General features: G+C 38.6%; 1 long non-coding RNA gene across 2 annotated transcripts in view; it reads right to left on the bottom strand.

Moving 5' to 3' along the window:
* Positions 1-232: 232 nt before the first annotated feature.
* Positions 233-23550, bottom strand: part of LOC120392791 — a 40122-nt gene continuing 16804 nt past the window's right edge. For both annotated transcript variants that reach the window (XR_005591794.1, XR_005591795.1), the window contains exons 3-4: positions 2098-2303; positions 233-361 (exon numbers count right to left, since the gene is read on the bottom strand). This is a non-coding gene — a long non-coding RNA (uncharacterized LOC120392791). The remainder of the gene's footprint in view (positions 362-2097; positions 2304-23550) is intronic.

Below are 23550 nucleotides of genomic sequence, written 5' to 3'. Positions count from 1 at the left end.
TAATGAGTTAAACATTAGAACAGGTCAAAATATTTTCAACAGAACAAAAAATGTCAGAAAATGCAGCTTCATCGAAGTCAGCTTGTTTTCTGCAAATGTGTTCATTTAAACAAATTTTTTATAGAAAAGTATCAAAATGAATTTTTAGCTTTCTAATTTTAATTTTGTTTTGACTTTATTATATTAATTTTAATATAATCGATGCATGTTATATTTAATAATTTATATTATAATGTTTTGACATTATTGAAATGAAACAATTTGACCATATCCGAAAAAAATTGTTTGAAGTATCTGAATTGAAATTTTCCAGCATTCCCATTCCTCAGAAAATTTTGAAATGTTGACTTTGTGTTCTGATCTGGAACAAAAACAAACGATAGATTGTTGGAATTTGGGCCACCAAGTCCAGGTTCCATTAAACACATAGCCAATGGTACTTGACAGTGCACTGCAGGGCTGTCTTTAGAATTGTGCTAGGCTCTACCTCATCCCCATTCAGTTTTCATAGCCTCCCCAGTTAGAGTTCCAGTTTACCAAGCCCAGGTTTTTCCTCCCTACCTGTAAAAATCCTGTATTTTCTGCCTCTGGCCAGAAGAGGTGCTGTGATATTACTTCTTTTTGTCCTCTCTTGTGAGTACTAGTCCCCACCCTGTCTTTCTCCAAGTTGGCAACTTTCTCTTCTAGCTGTCAATGTCTCCGGACAAATAGAAGCCACAGGGAGCAGAGGAGAAGGCAGAGCTGAGGCAGCCACATGGCCAGTATCCTGTGTGCTCAGCAGATCCCGAGGGGGCAAAGGTGATGCTGGGCTTGGTAATTAAAGAGACCAGGTGACAGGGGATATGCTTAAAGGAGGATTGGGAACTACAGAGCTAGTGCAAAGGGGCATGATATTTCAGAGTTCCTGCAGCCAGAAGAGTGTGGGAACTGTGGGTGGGTGGCAGTGGGGGCACTGGGTGTTAACATTGCTTGCGGCAGAGGGTGTGCTGGGGCAGAAAGGAACTGTGACAAGATGCTGATTGTAAAGGAGAGAGCATGAGGCAGGGCTATCAGGTGGGAGGCTGTTGTGGCCAAAAGGGAAAGCTGAGATGACAAAATGAAAACAATGAGGAAGCTCTAAATGGAGGAAAGGACGTCCTAATGGAGCCTCAGGAGTGGGGAGGGAGTGTAAAAATGTAAGACCAAGAGCCATTGAGGATAAGTAGTAACTGGGAGGAAAGGGAGAAACTCCTGGGGGAAATTCTAAGGAGAAGACAGAAACAAGTATGGGGTCCAGGAGATAGGAGAAGTGAGTGAGATCCAGTGAGCTCACAGAAAAGAGCCCTGGGAGATGGAGATGATGGAAGACTCATAGTTCATTTAATAGTGTGGAGGGAGTGCATTTTTGGAGCGAGGGTAGCAAAGGTGGGAGGGAAGGACATACAGAATGAGAGTAGTGAGTAGGGAGTGGAGAATGAGAGGACGGGTAGAAGCGGGGAGATGATAGCAAAGAGAGAATGGTGAATGAGTAAGCAAGCACAACAGTGCAGAGAGCGACTGATGAGGTGGGATGGAAAATCAGGGGATGAGGCATGGAGAGTGAATGGAGCAAAGAGTGAATGAAACTGTGAGTGGTGGTAGACGGTGTAAGGAGAGTGTGACAGTGTATATGCACCCCGTCTCCTTTGGTAGTGGATAGTGGGTGTGCTGACACCGCGGTTACTGTCTACCAGACTGTCTTGGGCATCACCATGATGAAGTCCAAGGGTCAGAATCAAAGCAGTGGCCCTTGGTTTCTGGGCTGCGTGGCCTAATGGACAGAGTCAATACAGGGGCCCTTGAGTGCAGGGCAGCGTGGCCTAGCAGCCAGAGTCAATATAGCAACCCTCAGGCAGTATGGCCTAGAGGCCAGAGTCAATACAACAGCCCTCACATGCAGGGCTGTGTGGCCTAATGGCTAGATCTGGGGGCCACCGACAGAGGGGGTGGTGGCCAGGGTAGGGGACCCTGGCCCACCCAACTCCACCAGGTCCCAACCCAGGGCCCTAACAGCCACTGGGTCAGCAGGGAATCCAGCTGCAACACACTGACCTTACACGGGTGGGAGATATCACTCACCTTCCCTGGGTCACTTTCTACTGGGCTTCCTGAAGCTGCAGTCAATAAGGCACTGGGGTCTCCGGGCTCCTTGGTGCAGGTAGCTCCTTGGGAGTCCAATGGCAACAGGTCTCTGGTCCAGGTCTCAGGATCTCTGGCTCCCACAGGCAAGGACTGTAATGACTCCTGGGCTGGAGTCTCCACCAAACATCCTTACTCCTTCTTTTCTTTTATAAAAGGTTAAAAGGGTTTTTAATGGTGTATTTGCCATGGTACTAAGCAAGCTGAGGTCTCAGTATACCAAATCCCAGATCTAGTTAACTTTGTAAAATGTTGGACAGTGACTGGTTATGTTAACACCTTTGGCCCCTAATTCCATCTAAGTTAATACAACAGTACACCAATTTACACACGTTCAGGATCTGACCCAGAAAGTACTTCTAGGTAAATTATAGTGTCTCAGGATATATTTAGTCTCTGGTTGCAGGAATGTGAAATTAAACTTAGTAGTTCTCTTACAACCAGGAAAAAGAACACAACAGCTCATAATTCAATTATAAGTTCTCTCCAGGAACCGTGTAATTACAGTATATTATTTAGTAAAAAGCATTATATTAACATAAAGGTTTTTATTAAACCAACAAAATTGATGCTACAAGACAAAAACAAAATAACTTAACCATTTGAGCAGTTCAATTATTAATCTGATATGTACTGCCTAAAGTGTCTAATTACTATTATTGCAAAGAAATTAATAAATACTAAATAATGAGTTAATACCATGAATATTTATTGTGTGTATTAGAAATTCATATTCCCAAATGGGTTTTGTTTAGTTTGTGTTTTCCTAAAACTATGACCACTGAGGTCAGTAGAAGCTGAGCACCTCTACAGGACCACCCAGAGGATTCAGGGCGCCTCGGGCAAAGCAATTTTGGGGGCCCTTTCCATAAAAAAAAGTTGCAATACTATAGAATACTATATTCTCGTGGGGGCCCCTGCGGGGCCTGGGGCAAATTGCCCCACTTGCCCCCCTCCCCTTTGGGCAGCCCTGCACCTCTAAAAGCAGACCATTTAGATGCCCAAATATGGATTTAGGTGCCCAAATTCAAAAGTGTTGGCTCATAATGTTTAGATTTTGCAGTCCCTGCTTCAAAGAACTGAACTTTTTCCATACTAGGAACAGATTTTGAAAATAGAATTATCATTTCTTTTGGAACAGGATGTATTTCTGGCCTCTCCATATTGTCATTGCCCTTTTTATTTATTTAGTTTAAGAAAAAGGAATGGTTGTACTTAACAGCTCAGAATTAAAAGTTGTCACAAGAGGCCAATGTTGGCATTAAGCATATTACAGCTCTGTCTGCTGCTGAAAGATCAGCAAACACTAGTGCAGCAATTACAGAACATGGCCAACATAAGCTAGTATTTTGTGTACTTAAGGACATGCTTATTTCCCAAGGCCCAATTTATGAATAATTTTACTCACTCCTTTATTTTTTGTGTTATGCATATTAGTTCCTCATAAACAAAGACTTAGCTCATTTACTAACCTATATTTACTCTGTAGATTATTTTTAGTGTCCTAATACCTCTCAGAAATATTTTCAGTCAGAAAGAGGCCATGAGTTTCATCTAACTGCATCCATCTGTTTGAAATGTTTGCCCCATTCTAAATACTTGCTTAGCCATATAAAAAATTACTAACCACAGCATCTATTGCTGCCTGTGGTAGTCCAGTACTAGGAGTTAGGATTCTGGGCTTCTTTTTCTAGCTTTGCCATTGACTTCCTGGGTGACCCTGAACAAGTCACTAAATTACTCTTCTCTTGTATGTGCTGTATGGTAGTTCAGTGAAAACACATTACAATTATAATAATATATCAATCCCATAATTTTAAATTAAAATCAGCAAATACGAAAGTCCACATGGAAAAGAAGAAGAGAAAAGGTTTGAGTAAGCCCAGCAGTGATTACACAAATTAAAAAATAAACAAATATTTAGGTACCATTTTAAAATGAGATGAATGGGACTGGGATCTATACAAAGTGGGGACATAAGAATGGCTGTACTGGGACAGACCCATAGTCCATCTAGGCCAGTATCCTGTCTCTGACAGTGGCCAGTTCCAGAGCTTCAGGAAGATTGTACAGAAAAACAGTGATTTTGGAGAGATCCAGCCCTTTCTTCCTCTCCCGGCTTCTGATACTCAGAGATTTAGAGTCAGCCCAAGCATTGAGTTACATCCTTGACCATCTTAATTAATACCATTAAGTAGAGCTATCCTCCATGAACTAATGACATGTTACACAGGGCCCATTACAACAAAAGTATGACCACCTACTGACATAAGGTATGATAGTGATAATCTTACAAGCAGGTACTTTTGAATTGATGTCCATTAGGATGAGACTCAGAAATTTACCTAATATAATCAAACCATACATAGTTCAGGTCTTAAGAATCAATAGAGTTTGTGCAAAATCAATACAATACTGCAAAACATTAGATGACTGAAGTATGATCACTGGTGATCAGACCATTGAGTAAAGATTTTGCTGTAGTTTGAACACACTACAGGTGATAATCATAGAGAAGTCCTTCTGAAGTCCCCCATTGGAAGAGATTTGCAATACTTGAGCCACATGGTCATTAGTCTATATAAACAAATGATTGAGAGTACTTTGAGATTTTTCAAGTTGCTCATAACTGCTAGTGTTCCCTGGGAAACTTCCAACGTGTCAAAAAAGATATATTTTGATTTAAAAATATAATTGTATGCATTTGCTTAGGTATTTTCCCACATGCCAAATCCCTTCTTTCCAAGGTTTCTGAGATGTTCTTCCTTTGGGTAGAATCTCAACTATATGATGCTGCCCCTCTAGAATGAGACATTCAGCCTCACCCATAATAAAATTCTTTAGCATGGAAGCTTTGGAATGCCTGGTATTCAGCATTTATCCTTCAAATACATCACTAACGTTCTGATAATTCAAGAGCATGTGTCCTTCAGATATTCCAGGTACAACTATTTAACTAATTGATTCTATTATGCAAATATGTGTAATGGTATAATGAAGGTTAATATTTTAAGGCTCTGTTCCTAACTACAGTAGTACTCTCCCTACTGAATTAAGATTCCTGACTTTAGAGTGACTCTGACTTTTCTATACGCAATGTATCATAGATTACATTTTGGTTGCTCACCATCACTTAAATGAAATTGTATTTATATAAATCATTAAATTTAAAAATGAATGTGGCCTGGACTTCGTTGCCTGAAGTGCAACATATTCAAAGCACATGAAAGTTCAACAAATTTATCTTCATACAAAGGTCTAAAAGACAATAGATACATGGAGATCTGTATTGAAGGAGGGTATTTTGTTTTTGCATGTTAACTGAAAAATCAAGTTCAAACCATTCTACTAGTCTCTGTGCCTAGTTAATACATTTTGAAAAGATTTTAAGTTATATGCTCAACTCTAGCAAAGATGTAAAGATCATATAAAAAGCTATGGAATATAAAACAGCTTTTTCTAGTTCATAGGAAATAGTCTGGAAGCTTTGTAAACACTGAAAGCTAAGCTAAAACCAAAATGTCTCTACTTAGTACTGTCGGGTTACTTATCAATTACATATGCAAACACAGACTGTTTTTTACGGATCTTACTTCTAAATGAGCTTCTGTTTCTGGTTGAAAACTATATCTTTGTACGCTTCAATACTGTACAATTCAGACTCAGTGAGCTGGGATTTTTTTGCCTGATATCATTAAAACTTTTAGGCTTGCCTTATCCTTTGTCATCCCAACTAGTTTTCTTTATCAGACATGGGGAGGATCAGCCTTTCTTGGTACTATTGTGGGCTTTTACTTCCTACCTCCCTCATTGTGTTTACAGTGAATGCACTGTTTGTATATATAGAGAGGCCATCAGAAACTCCACAACTTACTGGAGTTTAGTCTATCAAGAGCTGGTTGTAAACAAAGATGAAAAAAAGCCACTTCCTTTGCTCAGGAGTTTTTCATGGTGGCTAGATGTGTTGTTTAGTGACTCTAAACACTCTTCTTGCAATGTATTGCTGATTTTGTAACCATTCAAACATCATAAACAATCTGTAGTATGTAAGGCATGATTGTCTAATATAATACTTATAAAGAATCATTTCTAGCTTCAGTTTTAAGTTGTCTGAAGTCCACTCTTAATACTACAAAATATTTGCACTTGTATTCATGCAGTTTGTGACAAAACTCTGGTTGACAGCAATGGGAATTGAATATGCAGGTTTACGGCACAGTTATAATGCATTACATTTTAAAGCAAAACTGGCATTTCTGAAACCGCTGCTGGCTAATGCCATGTTGCTGAAAGAAAGCAACATCATTTGGGATTTTAGCAGTAAGGCAACTCTGTGCAGAAAAATGTGACCCACTTTCCATCTTGTGTTTTCCCAGGTTCAACATCAAAAGAAGAACATTGCAGTTTAAATATTAAAGATCTGATTTTCAAAGTTGCTTAGCACTTTTGATAAGCAGGACATGAACATTTTGCTTAAATATTAAACCAATGTTATGGTACATCAGAATGCAAATTAACTCAGCCCCTCACACTGAGCATCTTATATTTTTGATCTTCCCTCTGATATTACCTTTTCAGTAAGATAAATGGTATCAAAACTATTTTAGGCTCAAGAATGCTATTGTATTTTCAAGCCCATTTCACAGGTTATGCACAGTGATTGGTGATGAATGAATCTTAGAACTTTCAATGTATTATTAATGATTCATTTTTCCCTCAAGTAGGGCATATTACAAAGACTGCTATGAAAGTTTACATTCTGAGAAGACTCAGCATTTAACTTATTTTAATTCTGAATGTTTGTTGCTGTTATAGGAATTTAAATGAGGCTGATTTTGTTACCCATATGAGCACTAGAGTGCCATGTGCAGCTTACACAGCACAGTACAGCACAGCACATGGTATTGTTTTTAAGTTTCATGGCCATCGGCTGAATGAAACATGTGTTAGGGTAGTCATTTCAAGAATCATGTATTAGCCTTGGGAGGAGGGATAGCTCAGTGGTTTGAGCATTGACCTGCAAAACACAGGATTGTGAGTTCAATCCTTGAGGGGGCCATCTAGGGCAAAAATCAGTACTTGGTCCTGCTAGTTAAGGCAAGGGGCTGGACTTGATGACCTTTCAAGCTCCCTTCCAGTTCTAGGCAATTGGTATATCTCCAATTATCAAAAAATTAAACTTTTTTTCTTCATCTCATTTAGAAGGTTGGCATTCCTTGGCCCAGTTTCCCCTCCTATGTGGGAGAAAAACTCTACAAGGATCTTTATATGAAATTTCCCCAAATCATTGCCTGGGAAGTGGTATTAGTTGCCACTTGGTGGAATGAGTTATGGTCTACCTGGAGAATCCAATGGATTGGCCAAGTACTGAATGGATCCCATAGGATGTACAGAAGGAAAATGCTATCAGTGGGAAGGCCCCGTATCTCTGTCTTTGGGACCCCCATCCCCTCTGGTATCCAGGCAGGTAAATGTAATCCTTCTGGTAAACATTTTGTTCATTCCTGTATTCCATTATTGTGGAATACACACAGTAGTTGTCACTATTACAATATAGTACAAAAATTATTAGTAACTATGGAGGATGTGATCATGTAATTAAAAATTATCATATCAGATCCCAGGCAAAATAATAGAGTTAAATAGAGTTTTAATTAAAAAATTAAAGGAGGTAATCTAATTAATGCCAATCAAAATGGGTTTATGGAAAATAGATCCTGTCATACCAACTATGTCTTTCTGGTGAGATTACAAGTTTCTTTGATAAAGATAATAGTGTTGATGTTATGTATTTAGACTTCTGTAAGACATTTGACACGGTACCACAAGAATTTTTGATTAAAAAACTAGGAAGATATAAAATTAACATGGCACACATTAAATAGATTAAAAGCTGGCTAACTGATCGGTCACAAAATGTAATTGTAAATACGGAATCATCATTGAATGGGTATGTTTCTAGGGGGGTCCTGAAGGATTGGTTCTTGTCCCTAAGCTATTTAACATTTTTATGATCTGGAAGAAAATATTAAATCATCACTAATAAAGTTTACGAATGATACAAAATTGGGGAAGTGGTAAAAAAAATAAAGAGGACAGATCACTGGTACAGAGCAATCTGGATTGCTTGGTAAACAAGCAAACAATATGCATTTTAATATGGCTAAATGCAAATGAAGACATCTAGGAACAAAGAACTTACACCATGGGCAACTCCACACTGAGAAGCAGTGATTCTGAAAAGGATTTGGGGGTTGTGGTAGATAATCACTTAACATGAGCTCCCAGTGTGAAGCTGCTGCCAAAAGGGCTAATACAATCCTTAGATGCATGAACAGGAGGAGAATCTTGACTAGGAGTAGAGAGGTTATTTTACCTCTGTATTTGGCACTGATGTGATGAATATGAGGAGTCAAGAAGTACTTCCATGAGGAGCAAATATTTTATAATGGGTTCTTAAACCTAGCAGAGAAAGGTATAACATGAAACTGGAAGTTGAAGCTGGACAAAATCTGACTGGAAATAAGGTGTATGTTTTGAATTGTGAGAGTAATTAATCATTGGGACAACTTAGTCTGGGTTCTAGTGGATTGTCAACCACTTACAATTTTTAAATTGAGATTGGTTATTTTTCTAAAAGATACATTCTAGGAATTATTTTACTGAAGTTCTATGGCCTGTGTTATACAGGAGATCAGACTAGTAGATCACAGTCGTCCCTTCTGGTCTTGGTAACTGTGAATCTTTTCAGGTACCATACAAGGCAGACCGGTCTACAATTCTCTGGATCTTCTTTGTTCCCGTTTTTCAAAGATAAATACTATATTTTCCCTTCTGCGACCTCCCTCATCCTCCATAAATTCTCCAAAAAAAAATATTTGCTAATTGTTTGGAGATTGCTTCAGCTAGTATTTAAGTACCGTATAATGAATTTCATCAGGCCTTTCTGACTTGAACATATCTAACTTATCTAAATATTCTTTAACCTCTTATTTTCCTTTTCTGGCTTGTGTCCCTTCCCCCTTGATGTTAATATGAATTGTGTTTATTATCTGGTCAGTTAGTCTTTTTTAGTGAAGACTAAAGAAAAATAGGCATTAAACCAGGGGTGGGCAACCTGCAGCCTGTGGGCCACATGCGGCCCGTCAGGGTAATCTGCTGGCAGGCCACGAGATGGTTTGTTTACATTGACCGTCTGCATGCATGGCCGCCCGCAGCTCCCAGTGGCTATGGTTCATCGTTCCTGGCCAATGGGAGCTGCGGGAAGCAGTGCAGGCCGCAGGGATATGCTGGCCGCCACTTCCCACAGCTCCCATTGGCCAGGAACAGTGAACCGCAGCCACGGAGAGCTGCAGGCAGCCATACCTGGGGATGGTGAATGTAAACAAATTGTCTGGTAGCCTGCCAGTGGATTACCCTGAAGGGCTGTATGCAGCCCGTGGGCCGCAGGTGGCCCACCACTGAATTAAACACTTCAGCCTTCTTGATGTCATCTGTTATTAGCACCTCTGTCCTACTAAGTAGTGGGCTTACACTTTCATCTTTCTCTTACTCTTAATGTATTTATAGGACCTCTACTTATTGCCTTTTATGTCCCTTGGTTGGTGTAATTCATTTTGTGCCATAGCCTTTCTGATTTTGTCCCTACATGCTTGTGCTACTCTTTTGTACTCCTCATTAACAATTTGTCCATATTTCCACTTCTCAGAGGATTAATTTTTGATTTTCAGGTCATTAAAGAGCTCCTGCTGGAGCCATGTTGGCCTCTTACTATACTTCTTATCTTTCCTTCGCTTTGGGACAGCTTGCTGTTGTGCCTTGAATATTGTCTCTTTAAGAAACTGCCATCTCCTCTCAATCCCTATTTCCCTTATATTTTCTTCCCATGGAACATTACCTACTAGTTCTCTGAGTTTGTTAAAGTCTGCTGTTTTCCAAGTCATTGTTCTTATTCTGCTGCTCTCAGTCCTTCCTTTCCTTAGAATCATGACATCTATCTTGTCATGGTGGCAGCCAGAGCACAACTCAATGCACCAATCAGAAGGCTTTGGGGCATTTTTTGTCCTGGAGTCACTGTTGCAATTTGGATTGTATTTCCAGGAGTCTGCCCTAGCTCATTGAGGAAAGATGGACAGAGCTCACAAACTATCAGTGAACCCCAAAGGGGTTAAAGACATTTCAATAAATTATAATTGAATGTTGCCATTGCCTTTAATGGAGGAAGGAACAGACCTTGGGCCTGATGTCTAGAAGTGTATAATACTTTCTGTGGGGCTTGTGGGTTCTCAGGAGCTATAGAAATGAGACCCTTGATGATCTGGAGGAGCAGAGTTACATGGAAGTTCAGTCAAAATAGTTCAGCTTTACTTGAAATTGCAGCTGTGAGGGCAGGTAATCGCTGTTAACGTATTTTATTATTTCACAGTGATTAGTGATCTATGTCAGAGTTTTGTTCTGTCAATGCAAGTCTATTCAAGTACTTAATAAAATATATTTCCCTTTAAGATGGTAAACAATCTGTGCACTTGGAATCAAAACAAAAACCACACATTTTGAAGTTTAAAAAACTTCCTTTAAAGGAAGTAACCCCTAGACTATTACATAAATTAGAGGAAGAATAGATGCTTTGATTTTTCCAGGAATAAGGATGTCTGAATTTCCCCCAAACAGGTTGAGGACTGGAAAGAGCTATGCAGCTGGGCAGGATGTAAAGCAAGCGATCACAGGAGTGACAATAGGAATGAAGTAAGAAATGCTGAAAGGCATGAAAATAGCACTAGAATAAATGGTTAATTACTGTAGGTGCCCAGGAGGAATGTAGTAAAGGTAAGAAAACTAAATATTTTCTTTCATATACTATATAGTGGTGACTTTTGTTTGAATACCAGTCTGTATACACTTGTGTAGGCTTTTGAATCCAGTTTAAATAGTTCTGTGTGATTTGCCTTAGAACTGAAAATGTTAATGGAAAAGATGTGTTGGTTTCCCTAGGGGTCATGTCAGCAGAACATTTACATATCATGTAACATATTCAGCCATTTTTACCATATCCAGAGTTTGCTATATCCATCACAAGGATGAAAGAATGATTATTAACTTAGCCCAGTGTCTACAAACAGATAATGAGGAGCTTGATAGCTGCTTCCTCTCCTTCTGGAATCCCAGATGCACTGAAAAGTAAATGTGTAAATGTGGCATATCTCCATCTGAAAAGTTAAAACAGATTCTGACAGATGGGATCAGGTGCTTCCTTTTAACCTTTGGCTTCTGAGCTATTTCTTTGAAGTCATTCTTGCTACAGGTAGTGAAAGCTGCATGTGTGTTATTTTAGTTATTTCTCTTTCCCAAGTAGGAAGTAGCTCTTCCACAACATGTGCATTTTTTAAAGGTCCGATTTATATGCTTTGTTTGTTTTACCATTCTGTTCTCCTCCTTTCTTTGCAGAAAAATATTTCTGGTGCATACCTTTGTCTCAGTTGCTTCCTATTCTTTATAAGAACTACAAAGCTTTTTTGGAAGGAAAATCAGACGTTACTGAAATGTAAACCAGATATTCAAACTAGCAAACTCTCATTTAATCTTTGAAACTGTTAATCCTGATTAACTTCCCCCCACACCCGGATTGTTTTAAACATTTATTTATAGGAACCTTATTTTTTGGAGGTGGGAGGGGGAAGGGGAAGAAGTAACCTTTTTTAAAAAAGATGCTTGTTTACCAGCTTCAAGAATCAACCTTCCTTGCCAAAAAGAACATAATCACATAATCTATTATTCTTAATAAAACATCTGTGAATTTTTTCCAGTTGAAAAAAATGGAATTTCACAGTTATAACGCAACCTGCTGAAGTTAGCAATGGAATATATGAAACAGATAGACAGATAATACAAAGGAACAGACATTAACTGGATTGTAGGATGAGAATGAGCTATAGTTTGATTTCTATTTCCTGACTTTCTTAGGCAGCAGACGTCTTCTGCCACTCCTTGAGTTCACTTATAGCCTAAGAAGGTAATGTGAACAAATTTCTCCAAGAACCAAAACTTACATTCCCTGCACATCTTATGTTGGGTTCAGTGTTTAAGATCTTCTCTCATATATATATTTTTATAGCATGGTTTGCAAAGTCTATTTAGGGCTGTCTGAATTGTGCAGGATAGTAGACTATACTGTACAGTAGATATAAACAATTTAATGATGTGCTCTGGAATAGATATAATTTTTTAAAATAAACTTTTTTTTATTTGCCTCTAATTGTAATTTAGAGAACTATATCTATAATATAAAAATACTGGTAAAGCACACCAATTTACTGATTGGAGCCAACTATTTTCTATTCTCAAAAGAAGTTTACATTACCTTATGGATACATATGTATAGCCTACACTTGATTGCTCCCAAGATATTAGAAAAAAAATCTCAAAATAACATAATGTGCATTTTAAAACATCTGTTACTGCTGGTGTCTTTAGGGGGAACAAATATGTTAACTCACCCACTGGTCAATAGGAACTTAGTGTGCTAAACAGTCACACACCAGCAGATGTATAATAAGGGCCAGCAGGCTGGAAATTTTTGGCTACTGCCTCTGCCTCAGTAACAGGAGATGAACAGCTCCTGGCATAGGCTATCTAAATATTTCTTTGTCATTCTTTATATGAGGCCCGCATGATTTCAATAGTCAAGACTGCACTTTGTGCCTTTAAAAGCATCCATATTCCATCATCTAAGTTTCAATGTGTCTTTTACACAAGCAATGCTTTTGCATTGAGTTATTGGAGGTAGAGATTGTCTTTTGGTTTTACATATTTTCAAATTGCGTTTTCACACTCTCTAGGAGTGCTCAAGCAAAAGTGAGGTTCTGCCTAGGTATTTAGAGCTTCTATCCTTTATGAATGAGATCAAATAAAATAAAAAAACAGTATAACCTAAAGTTATCTGCATAAGGTATTCGAAAGACACCACTTTTATTTTAAGTAGTAAATAACTTTGTGGAAAATATAGGGTTGGTAATTTGATATTTTGCACAAAGGCATCCTTTTGACAACATTTGACTAACAATTGAATGGGGTGATAACTTCTGTCAAACATGCCAGTTATTTAATTTTTTTCTCATTTTAACTTTTTTCAAACCCAATTGTTATCTGTAGAATAACCCCTCTCATAAGATGACTGAAATGTCATCTGTGGCACAAGGGTATTGTGCCTTGGATATATTTGAAGGGAACACTATCAAGAGATTGCTAACATTCCAGACAGAGTAGATCTGGATCAAATGTGGGTGCAGATGAATAACTGCTCATTAGGGCAACATTAAAGTGAACAAATATAATTAGTTGATCGATCCAGTTTCTTATATGGCACATATCACCAAAGTACCTGAGCACATCCCATGACTTAAAAGATGACAATACTTTCCCTTGCTTCCCTCCCTGCCATCCAGAAGGCTTAGGGGGTTCAGTGGCTTATTTTTAATGAATCTATGAGGATTAGGGCACTGTTGTGGGAAAGCTGGAGTTATGAGGTGGGTTTTGTATACCTTGGTATCATCTGAAACAATCAGAGACCAAGCACTAGGCTAGAGGAGGTTTTGAGAACATGAACAGGAATAAAGCTAATATTTCAAAATTTGCAACTTATTTTAAAAAGTGTTCAGAAGATCTGAGTATCCAAGCAATACAATTTAGTCTTGTATTGAATATACTGTACACTGGATACTCAAGAAAGTTTTACCACTGGTGTGCACTCTCTCTCTCTCTCTCAAGTGTAAAACTACTAGAGGTAGCAGAAGCTATATGCACACTATGTAGGAATGTCCAAAGGCATGGGTGGCGCATATGAGAGGCTTGGGAAGGTGCCCCAAAATAAAAATGGCTGACCATGCAGGGAGCAAATGCCAGATACAGGTCAATTCCCGTTGGAAGTGCACTGGCTTGCTGCCTTTGTGCCCTAGCTGTAGGAGTGCTAGAAGCACCCTGGAAGTGGGGGAGCCACTGGCAGCCACACTGTGGTCCTGTCCCCCGCTCTGCCCCTCCCCTTAAGAGTGAGCAACAAGGGGGAGGGTATGGAAAGGAGCAAGCAGTGGACAGGGGCGGCTCCAGGCACCAGCACGCCAAGGGATCTTGGGGCATTACCAAAATGATGATAATAATTGGCCTTCCCATAATAAATCATTTGCACAAACACATAACCCAGCCTGTTGCTCACTCAGTCACACACACATAAAAATAAATGAACTATAAACAAAGCAAATTATTTTTCCAACAGACTGAGAAGAAAGAGAAAGGGAAATTGTTATTATTATTGTTATGAGGGCCATAAAAGCAGATAGATTGACAGCAAATTACTATGTTTCAAAAGAACAACTCCTAGAGAACAACATAATGTCAGTGCTGGCTGTCAATCTGAGCAGGTGAGGGGGACTCTTGGCAACAAGTCTTTCCCTTCACCACTTAGTAAGCTTCTAAAAGTCCAAGAAAGATTGTTCTTCATGTAGCAAAGAGCTGATGAGCTTGAGGCCTATGGTACATTTGATTACTAGGAGCAGTGAGCATATGACACATCCATAGAATTTCAAGAAGATTCTGGAAGCAAAGTTTGTCATTTGGTCACTGAAACAAGCATTCAGAAAGCCTTTATTAGGCCTTAGTGGGATACTGTGTGGTATATTTGAAAATATACTTGGTGCTGGTAAATTACCTCGAAACCAACCACCTCCGTTTTATAGTTGTTATTAATTGATAAATTTTTTTAAAATGCTTTGAATGGTTGTTATTGTATAAGGAATCTTTCTCATTTCAACTTACTATCCTCAGAGCTTCTAAAACAAAGTATGGTTTTGTAACTAGAGCTGGATACGTACTGCCAAACAGTATTGACAAATGTTCAGACTTTAAATGGTTTGTGAATTTGCTACAACAATCTCTTTTATTTGCATTGAGGGAGCTTTAGTTCACAGTAAGAGAAAATGTTTTCAGTTTTTCTGCAAATATGTATTTGTAAAAGTGTTTGCACTGAAACTGTTTGTTTAATTAACCTGAAAGATTTATGGGGGTTTGGGACTCATCCAGTCACAGAGCAGAAACAATACTATGTGACTTAATTAACTAGTGGCACAGCAAGAATAGCAGATTATAAATAGCAAATGCTCCAAGCAATAGTTGCAGGTTGAAATGCTGTCTCCATTGAAGTCAAGGGCAAAACTCACATTAACTTAAGTGGGGCCAGGATCTCCCACAAGTTGAACAGTTAGTGAGCAATCCATATGCGGAAGTATGTTGGCATAAAAAATTCTTTGTACAATTTGAAATAACATCAACAAAATAATAAAAAACAAAGCAGAACAAAAAATGACCTTATTCATTGAATAAATCATTCATTGAGATGAGTTTATGGAACTGTCACTTTAACCATGTGATCCCCATTGACTTTTTGATGGGGTTTAATGGCTAAAGCCCTGCCCAGTGTTGCGAAAACTCAGGGATCCAAGATTGTTTGATGTATTTGCCATAACATAATATGCCTGGAAGCCCTGCTGGCACATATACAGTACAGCACTATCCAGCAGCATTAAGTCAGAAGCAATTCATCATGCAGCAGTGGTATTTTGCTGGTGGCCAATACAGAATCACACAATTAGATGTGGAAAAAAGACCTGTTATATCACCATGTCAATCCTCAGCTAATGGTGGTTTGTTCCCTACAACACATTCTTGAGTATTTTGTCAAGTCTAATTTTTGAATGACTCTACTTATTGTGTTTCTATTACTTCCAGTGGGAGACCAGTCCTAAGTCTAATAGACCTAACTGCAATTTTTCCCCTGATATTCAATCTAGATTTTCTTTTGCTCAATTTAGTCCCACTTTCTACTAGTTATTGTCCCTTTGATGACACTCAACAATTCTTCTCCATCCTTGAGTTAACTCATTGGGAGGGGAGCTGCAACAAAGATGAAGCCTGTAAAGAGAAACTGACATAAATCATTGTGAGTGGGGAAACTCATGGGAACTACAGTGAATAGGTATTAAAGCCTTGGATCAATGACACTTGCAGCCTCTTTATCTTGCAGACAAGATAGGCAGAAGAGATAGGAAATTCAAAACTAAAGATTCTCATAAAAATTTCATTGGTGGCTGCTTTTTCCCTTTCTGGTAATTCTAGTGTATACAGCACACCGGTATCTAGGCAATAACATATTTTTTCTTATTAACTACAGTACAATGTTCTCTGCACAAGAATATTACTACTACCCTTTCAAAAGGGTTGTTAAATTTTATGAGGGCAGAGGCATGTATAAGAAGATACAGATTAAGTTTATTTGTTTAAAATCACACCAAGAAGGTGTGATATATTAAAAGTAGAGAAGATGAATTGTTGATCTGTTGATCGGAGAAGGGGCTGTAGCAAAAATCTACTCCACATTTCCCTAACCTTTAGAACAGGTTCAGAATCCAAACAAGGATCTGGATCTAAATTTCACACATCACTTCCATCTCTGTAGTGAGTTGAACCAATCCCCCTGGCTCCAAACACCTCCACATTTGGAGGGGAAGGTGCTTTAGAATCCCGAGATCCTGGGAAGAAGATGAGAGAGACACAGAATGAACCACTTGTGACAGATGTTAGAATAGAATAGTACATGAAATCCAGTTCCAAATTTCATGTCTGTCTCCAGCTGTATAAGATTCTAAGCCAAACATTGGATTCAAAGCCACTCTCTGAAATCTTCAGGGTGGGATGAGGGAAAGTCAGAATCCAGATATGGATCAGAGTTCTGTGCTCAGAGCCATCACTAATGCTGAGGCTAAAATAGTATTAGAGCTGTGTATTTATATGCAATGCTCGTAATCCCAAACAACACTAACGCTGTTTTACTCAAGTCTTTGATGTTGATAAGAGAGAGGCTCATGCCAAGTCTGGCACATCAGAGTTGAATGGTACAATGGCAGCAGCCGCAACCGCTTTGTTCTGCATGAAGGCTTACATGTTGAGAAGAGATTGTGCTTACAGTTGTGAACAATGTAAAAACATTTTCAGAAGTCATCATGCTGTTTCATGTCAATTATTTGTTGAGCAAGGCTAACTATCTACCAGCTGACAGTTTTCAAACCAGCAGGAAATGAACCAAGATCCCCCCCCCCCACCTTTATTAATCATTCTACTATATGAGCTAGCTAGAAATAATGATTCCTGGCCCTCCTTCTTGGTTTGGGCTGACTTAACTTGCAGCAATTCTTATATTGCAAAATGAAATATTAAAAGAAACAGCTTTATTTTGGTGAACAGCAAGTTAGAAAACCTTGCAACGTGTTGATATTCTTACCCCTCAATAGTTACATCATCCCTATCCACTCACATGTAGGAGCTGTCCAAAACTTGGCAGGTTCAAGATTTGATCAACATGGGCTGCAACAGTAGTTTGCATTGAGTTTCAAGGATAAAAACAAAAACTCTTTTAAAATGACAAAATTTCACCTGGTTTCAGGACTAAACTCTAAATGGATACTGAAATCCATACTTAAAATGGATCAATGTTTGGTCATAAGTATATATTTAAATTAAACATCTTGAATACCAGTATAAGGTTCCATCCTTGTAGGCTGACACCCTCTTCAGCGACTTGATGTACTAGAAACGAAGTGGAGAGAATGTATCCTGCCCCTTATGCTATGGGGTATGAGTGTTCATTTTAGGGTTGTGTGAAACCTCCCTTTATGAATCCTGAAAGCACTTGAAACTCACCTAATTTATGTTTGAATGAATCTAGTAAGAGTTATCTCAGGGAAAGCTTTGGAACGCTTGTGCACAAAAACATCAATGGAAATCAAAGTAATGTGATTGTTAAAAATAAATGTGTGAATTGTTAAAAATAAATGTATAAATAAAGTGAACAATATAAAAAAATAATTCAAAATGGGAAGTAAAACCAGACACTTAAGCCAGCTCTTCAACTCATGTAAATTAGCATAACTCATAGATTCACAGAGTGTAGGTCATAAAGGGTCATTAGATTATATACACTGACCTTCTGTATAACACAGATAAAGAATTTCTTCCAGCTATTCTTGTATTGAGCCAAATGACTTGTGACTGACAAAAACCCATCTTTCAGAAAGGCATCCAGCCTTAATTAACTCCCCTGAAGTCAATGGTGCTACTTTGATTTACACCAGTTGAGAATCCTGCCCTTAACTTTTAGTGTCTGACTTTTTATTAATGATAAAAAAAATTCAACAATATGACAATACAAACTACTTTTAGGGAAAGTATTCAATGAGAGGTTGACAAATACAAAAGGTAAGATAACACAACAGAGTTGAAACATAGTTATGGATAGAGCCAGTTGAAAAAATTTCAACAGAACAATTTTCATTTGGAAAGTGTAGTTTTCTGAAATCTGAACTTTCCATGAGACTGTGTCAATTTCTAAAAAAGATTTCATGGGTGGAAAAGTCAAAATGCATTGTTTTGACTTTCTTGTTTTAAATTTGATAATTTTGAAATATTTTGCTTTGACTTTTATTTAATTATATATTATAAAGTTTTCATGTTACTGAAATGAAACATTTCAGAATTTCTGTTCCATAAGAAATTTCAACTTTTTATTCCAATTTAGCCCAAAACCAAATGTCAAAATGTCTGAATACCATAGAATGGACATTCCATTTTCTGAATAGTTCTAATTATGGATATATAGTAGAACTCCTGAGTTATAGTTAGCATAAATTGTTTTTTGTAAAAGATATATTTATCGTTTTAATAGTTAATGCAACATCTTCCAAATGAAACTTACTTTACAGTAGCTTTGTAGAGATTTCAGATGAACAAAACATGACGGAAAGGTATAAATGATGAAGAGTGTTATAAATCAAAGCACCAATAGAATACAATTCCATCCAATTACTGTGAAAAATCAGTTTTTTGAGAGTTATATGGCTGTGAATAAACTTCTACAACATGAAGCCATATGGCTTTTCTATTAGAAATGGTAATGCTGTGAAAAATCACAGATTTTGCAAAGGCCATAGGCTTCTTCACTGTTGAAATCACTAAATCATAGACTCGTACACTAAAAGTCCACCTTTACCAGGAAAATTATTGGGGGGGAAAATACTCCCAGACACATAAACCTAACCAATGCTTTAAAAGATTCATTTGTTTTGCACTACTACTGAAAGAAGTCCTATTCTAGAGCCTCTTAAAAGCCAATTTTCTCTTCTACCATCTACTTTTAAGAATATTTCTTAGATTATTCAAACTTTTTCCAAGCTTCATTTCTAGCCAATTGCAGTATAGTTGAATATATCAAAGATGAAGATAGATGCTTACTGTATATTCATTTCAGTTAGAAACTGGTAAAAATTAAAATATACTGGGCCTGATTCTCTTCTCACACTGGGATAAATCAGGAATAATTCAGTGGAACATAAAAACCAGTTACTAACCTTCCGTAACTGTTATTCTTCAAAATATGTTGCTCATGTCCATTCAACTGTAGGTGTGTGCTCACCACAAGCACTGCCTCCGGTGATATCCATTGGGTCAGCTTTGGTGCACCCTGTAGTCATGCTCTCATGGTACTGGTATAAAGGGTCCCGGCGCCCCTGCCCCCACCCCTCATTCCTTCTTGCCAACTAACTCTGACAGAGGGTGGAATGGACATGAGCCACACATCTCAAAGAATGACAGTTACAGAAGGTTAGTAACCATTTTTTATTCTTTGAGTGCTTGCTTATGTCCATTACAATGTAGGTGACTCCCAAGCAGTTACACAGGTGGAGGGTTCAGAGTTTACTGGCATGTTGATTGTAATACTTCTCGGCCAAATCCAACATCGTCTCAAGCCTGTTGGGTAATGGCATAATGAGACACGAAAGTGTGAACAGAAAACCACATTGTCGCTCTACAAATGTCCTGGAAAGGAACCTGTGACACAAATTCTACTGAAGATGTCTGGTCCCTTGTAGAATGGGCTGTCAGGGCAAGGGGAGCAGGGACCTGTGCTAGGTTGCAGCATGAGTGCATACAGAAGGTGATCTATGATGAAATTCCCTGGGATGAGACTGGAAGACCTTTCATCCTATTGCAATGGCTCCAAACAGTTGAGCGGATCTCCAAAAAGATTTAGTCCTTTCTATGTAGAAGGTTAATGTGCGTCTAACTTCCAGTGAGTGGAGCCTCTGTTCCTCTCTGTTGGCATGTGGTTTTGGGTAGAAGACCGGAAGGAAGATTGGTTACTATGGAATTGGGAGACTGCCTTTGCATGGAAGGCAGGGTGAGGATGCAATTGGACCTTGTCCTTGAAGAATACTGTATAAGGTGGTTCTGAAGTAAGGGCCTGTGTCTCCGAGATCCTTCTGGAAGAAGTAATGGCCACCAAGAAAGCCACCTTACATATCAGTTGGAGAAGTGAGCATGTTGCCAATAGTTCAAATGTAGGGCCTGTCACTCTTGCCAATACCAAATTGTGATCCCAGGGAGGAATTGGTTGCTGTATGTGGTGATGCTGGCATCTGTATACTCACCAAGCCAGCACCATCTGGACACAGTCATCACATCTCTTTGCCTCATGAAACTTGGAGTTGGAGATCGCCCTCTGTCATTTTCTTCTGCTTCTTTCTCAGCACTGGTAATGGAGAACAGTGCTGAGAGTCCCCTGCTGGAGTGATCTACTTTGGCACTGGGGATGACAGACAATGCTGGGAGTCCCGAGAAATAGAAGGAGCATCCTTTTTAGGCACTGGAGATCTGGATCATTACTGAGTCTCCCTAAGAGAAGCTGGGGTGCTCTTATTGAGGCAGAAGTACTTGGTGCCAAGTCAGAGTGACTCGGCTCTGAGGGAGGACAAAGTGCTGCCTCCATGAGGAGAAACCTAAGCCTATTGTCTGTCTTTTTTGGTGCGAAGCCTGAAGTCTTTGCAGATCTTGCAGCACTCCTGTATGTGAGCTTCCCCCAGGCACTTAAGGCAACTGGAATAGGAGTCACTGACAGGCATGGGCTTGTGGAATGAAGCAAAAGACTTAAACCTCAGAGACTAAGGCATACACTGGTGCTAGGAGGGACTAACCTTGCTGAATGGAGTTCACTATCCTAACTAGCTAACTGTCTTAACAACTGAAACTTAACAACTACAAATAAAGATAACTATATACAATAAAAGAATCAAAGGAGTACTTGCAAAATGCTAGGACAAGCTGTAGTTCCAGCAACCATCATGGGCGGTAAGAAGGAACTGAGAGGTTGGCAGGACTCTTTATACCAGCGCCCTGAGCGTGTGACTCCAGGAGGCGCCAGAGCTGACTCGACGGATACCAGGGAGGGGAAAACTTTCCGGTGGTGGTGCTTGGGACGAGCACACACCTACATGGGAATGGACACAATGAAGCACTTGAAGAAGAACAAGGTGAAACACAATCTAAGAGAGAGAGTGAGAGCAATCAGACCGTTTGCCTGCAGAAACTAACAAAACACTTATGAATAATAGATACCCAAACTCACCTGATTCTGAAAAAAATCTGGAGAGAAGTCCCCAAAGAAGTCAGAAAAAAGACTGCCTGGAGTTCTCATAAATATTATTTTTTCATTACTAAAGCCACAGAAACGGCTCTGCCACCATTGCTCACAATTAGTGCTAATTTGTCCTACTGAAATCAAGGGGACTACTTGCAAAAGAAGGCCCTGTTCCAGCAATGCACATAAGCATACGCTTAACTTCATAGTTTGTAACAATTTGAAGATGTCCCTCCCCTTGTTTTATGTTTCTTCGTTCATTTCTCTCCCCCCGCCCCCCTCTAAATTTTATTCTGCTTAATTGCTCCGTTTTTAACATTTTATTTTGAGGAACACCCACATTTCTGTATTTCTCTCTCATAAACATACTGTTTATATGAGAACCTGGTGGCAAAGGTTCAGATGAATAGTCCTTCACTAACTTCATACTCTTTCTTCTGTGGATCATATCACCCTTTTCTTTTCTCATCCTGCTTTGCATATCTGTCACAGTGTTGTATTTCAATAAAAATGCAGTGTGTCTTATTCTACTCACTTCAATCCTTCCTAGCCAATATTTTCTTTACAACTTATCTACATCATGCACTGCACCATGTAGATCCAGAAGAAATTTGGTTTTGACCATCTTTCATATTTGTCTTTTTATCTGAGTACTTTCAGGGTACTCACCACCATCATATCTCAGATCCTCACACATTTTAATGATAAATTGACACTTACAACAACCATTGGAAATAAGGAAATGTTATTATCTCAATTTGTAGATGGGGATTTGAAATACAGAAATATTAGATGATTTGCCCAAGAAATTTATAGATTTCAAAGCCAGATAGGACCATCTAGTCTGACCTCCTCTATAACACAGAACTTCTCCAAAATAATTTCTAGAGTATACATTTTAGAAAAGCATCCAATCTTTATTTAAAAATTGCCAGTGATGGAAAATACACCACGACCCTTTGTAAATTATCTGAGTGGTTAATTGCTCTATTATAAATGTATAACCTTATTTCCAATCTAAATTTCTGTAGCTTCAACTTCCAGCTATTGGATCATGTTTATACCTTTATCTGCTGAACTGAAGAGTGCATTATTAACTATTTGTTCTCCATTTAGTTATTTATAGACTGCAATCAAACTGTCTCTTAACCTTCTCTTTGTTAAGCTAAATAGAGTCTATCATTATAATGAAGGTTTTCTAATCCTTAAATCATTTTTGTGGCACTCCCCTGAAACCTCGCCAATTTATCAACAGCCTTCTTAAATCGTGGACAACAGAACTGAACGCAGTATTCCAGCACTAGTTGCACCAGTGCCAAATACAGATGTAAAATAACCTGTTTACTCCTACTCAAGATTCCCTTGTTTTATACATCTCAGGACTGTATTGGCTCTTTTGGCCAAAGAGTCACCCATTTTCAGCTGATTATCCACCATGATCCCCAAATCTTTTTCAGAGTCATACTTCCCCTGTATAGAGTCCTCTGTCCGGTAAGTATGATTATATTCTTTGTTCCTAGATGTATATTTAGTCATATTAGAAAAACATATTGTTTCCTTGTGCCCAGTTTACCAAGTGATCCAGAGTTCCTGTGGTATGCCATAACCACAAGACCATCTCTTTCTATATTACCAGCCTTAGAAATAACTTTTATTCAGCTGTCAGCTACAATACCAGAGACAAGAGGGGAAAAAATATTGTCTCTGTCTTTTAAAATGGCACATGGAATAGTTTTAGAAATTACTAGGGCTGTTCATCAATCAGTTAACTCATGTAATTAACTTTAAAAAATGTATCGCGATTAATCACACTTTTAGTCACACTATTAAACAATAGAATCCCAATTGAAATATATTAAATATTTTGGATGTTTTTCTACATT

The sequence above is a fragment of the Mauremys reevesii genome, linkage group 1 (genome assembly GCF_016161935.1).
Source record: "Mauremys reevesii isolate NIE-2019 linkage group 1, ASM1616193v1, whole genome shotgun sequence".
In the NCBI taxonomy this organism is placed as follows: domain Eukaryota; kingdom Metazoa; phylum Chordata; order Testudines; family Geoemydidae; genus Mauremys; species Mauremys reevesii.
This window is presented reverse-complemented; position numbering and strand designations above follow the sequence as displayed.